Consider the following 2,865-nt stretch of genomic DNA (forward strand, 5'->3'; position numbering starts at 1 on the left):
CTTGTATCTTTTTTTTTCATTTTGATAGCACTTTTTTTAAACATGTAATTAAAACCACACGAGACGCTTTCGGGAGCATTCTGTTTGTTTGGTCGTTTTGATTTATTTAGAATAATCCCAAAAGATGAAGGTCTTATTTGTTTATGCGGCCCTGCCATTGATCTGATGGATTTATGATGGAACACAAGGGCAAACACCTAAAAGGACGAGACATCTTCAAATTGTATCATTAGTCGCCTCAAGAGGATCTTGAGTGGAAATTATTGAGCTAAAAAAGTGTGTGATTACACTTTAATACCATCATCAATTTGTCATCATATTCCTGCCTTTAAAAGTGCTTATGAATCATGCACTTGACATGAAGGTATTAAAAAAAAAAGGGAAACGGCGACTGGTGTGAGGGGTGGAGGGGTCGTTGGGGGTTTGGATTGACTTGCCTCACACAGCCGAGAGCATTATACTTTGGCGCCCCCTAAGTGCGCCTCGGGGTATCGCCGGAGACCGAACCGTCGCCTCCACTTCTCCAGCGGTATGCCGAGCAGAGGAAGGCCGCGTCAGGAGCCTATCGAGTCGGCTACGGCAGGCAAGCAGGCCCGGGGATTGAACCTGGGATTGAAGAGAAGCCCGTTTGGCAATTACAGCATCGACGTGTGTGACGAGTGTCCTAAACGCTCAATTCGGTTCAATATTTACCCTGGTCCATGAAAATAACTAATTGTCGTCGGCCACCATTCGTGGCGAAACGTAAAGCTTCCAGAGTGGCGAAGATTGAGCCAATTCGAATGTAATGAAAGATCGAAGACGAAGGCTATTATTTATAGGTTATGGCGGCGTCAATCTGAGGTCCTGGAAGGCCCCCGTCCTGAATGTTAACCAAATCTTGAATGTTAACCAAGTCTCCAATTGGCAACACACCTGATTCGATTCGAGATTCGCTGTCATGTTTCCGGAGAGTTTGTCGATAATTTGCTCATTTGAATCAGGCGTGTTGCGACAGGGAGACAGCGGCCTTCCACGACCTCGGTTTGAGTCATTCTGGGGTTCAGTGTTGGACAGGAACCCAAAAACATGGCGTTTCGAGGCTCCTGGGCTGACATTTTTGCCGTGTAAATTCGACATTTGACACAATAATAACTCGAGCGTCGTAAAATACCCGTTCGAGTTGGCGTCGGTTAAAACTCACCAACATAAATTATCAGTTTCCGCTTTCGTGGGCCGCTGCCGGAGCACTCCCGTGGGACGCTGAGCCTCCTATAGGCGGGCCGCTTGCGGAAGTCCCCTGGGACGCCTGACGTTCACGGGTTGGGTCGGTACTCGGAGAGGGAACCGACATGCGGAGAAACTTGATATAAAAAGACCAGCTTACCCTTCATGGCGGTTTGGTATCGTGTAGTGAGCGAGTAAATTAGTACACACAATTTGTGGAACACCACCACCAGTCAGGCAGGATGCGTCGCGGGACATGCCGGCGGACGAGTCACCTAAACCGGCTTCCGTCGGTGGGAAGCACCGGTGCAAGGAAGTGGAAACCTGGATGGAGTGTGAGGGGTGCTGGGGGGTTGTTCTGACTTGATGAAATGTTTATTATGCCTTCGTATTCATTTTGATAGGGTTAAAACAATAAACAAGAGCAATAAGACAGTTCCCGGGTGAAACAAGACTTAAAATTCGATTCCCTCCCCAAAGCGCGTTAGTAAGCATCACGGCTTTTGATGAGAATTACAAGAGGAATGAGGGCTGGGGGCGGGTTGATGGCTGGGTGGAGTGAGATGGATGGGGGGGGGGGGTCTTGTGGCTCCCATAATAAGACTCGTCAGGCGGCCAGTGAAGAGTTAAAAGGAGGAGACGCCGAATGACACGCCTCATTGGGGAGATTATGCCCGGCCAACAAAACCGGAGCGTCGCCCCGCGAGTCGTCCACAGTTTCCCGACACCACGTCGCCCGCGCGCGCGCACCACCGGGACGGAGCGCGACGCGTTTTGCTTCTTACACATTGAGGAAACCAACGAGAAGTCCGTCTAATTGTTTTTTTGTTCCCACCATTGCGGGCTTTGCTACTTATTTACTTCTTCGACGCTTCTTGTGACTCCGTTTCGGGTTGTGGATTATTCGGTTCCGAATCTGCGTAAAAGGTAGGGGCTCAAAACACAATAACAACAACGATCGTCTTTAGCGTAAAATACATTTATGATGATGGTGGTTTTGGCCGTGTCAAAAGGCTGATAGACCGAACGGGGGTCCGGGTCGTCCTTCGGCACCCCGAATCCGGGATTTAGATCACGGCTGCCGGTCTCGGAAAGCAATCGGGTTCCGTGCGAAGTCATTTCAAATTCCGTATCCTTGTTTTTTTTTCCACCGTAATTTGTATCAAAGATGGTGAGAACATTGACGAGGAAGCTTTTATTTTTAATGACACTGTTTTCATTTGAAATCGACAAATTTTCCACCGTTCTACCCGTCCCGAAATCCCCGCAAAACGGCAAATTCTAAATCATATTTTCACACTAAACCAGCATTATTTCTACACTCATTCCTCGGTTTAATTTTGTTTTATGTCATTTTAAATAAACGCCGGAATAAATAAAACGCATAATCTTGTTTTATTTTGAAACGTTGAAATGTTTTGTTAACAATTTACGCGTGCAAATAAATGTGGGAAACATAAAAAAAGAATCATCATCATCGTCATCATAATGAAGCGTCGGTGCTGCTTTAATTACTCTCTCCCCAGTCGGGTGGGAAGTGGCGGATTATGCAAATCAGGCTCGTGTACGAAGCGAGGAAAAGAGGATATTAAAAAGAAGAAGAATGGATGACTTTATGATAGGGATCAGGATTAAAGCGTAATATTTTTTATTATTCTC

The 2,865-nt window shown here is 46.7% G+C and overlaps 1 protein-coding gene and 1 long non-coding RNA gene across 2 annotated transcripts in view; one reads left to right on the forward strand and one right to left on the reverse strand.

The window, feature by feature from the left end:
* Positions 1–78: 78 nt before the first annotated feature.
* Positions 79–1,565, reverse strand: LOC148898683 (uncharacterized). Its single transcript, XR_016114846.1, has 3 exons — positions 1,367–1,565; positions 1,184–1,288; positions 79–606 (listed from the first exon to the last, which is right to left on the reverse strand). It is a non-coding gene; the product is annotated as an uncharacterized LOC148898683 (long non-coding RNA).
* Positions 1,566–1,910: 345 nt separating this feature from the next.
* prdm8b (PR domain containing 8b) overlaps positions 1,911–2,865 on the forward strand; it is a 7,570-nt gene continuing 6,615 nt past the window's right edge. Inside the window, exon 1 of the mRNA XM_088993487.1 lies at positions 1,911–2,133. The gene's annotated coding sequence lies outside the window, so the exon portion shown is untranslated. The remainder of the gene's footprint in view (positions 2,134–2,865) is intronic.

The sequence above is a fragment of the Hippocampus bargibanti genome, linkage group LG04 (genome assembly GCF_051943395.1).
Source record: "Hippocampus bargibanti isolate YZ-2025 linkage group LG04, ASM5194339v1, whole genome shotgun sequence".
In the NCBI taxonomy this organism is placed as follows: Eukaryota; Metazoa; Chordata; class Actinopteri; order Syngnathiformes; family Syngnathidae; genus Hippocampus; species Hippocampus bargibanti.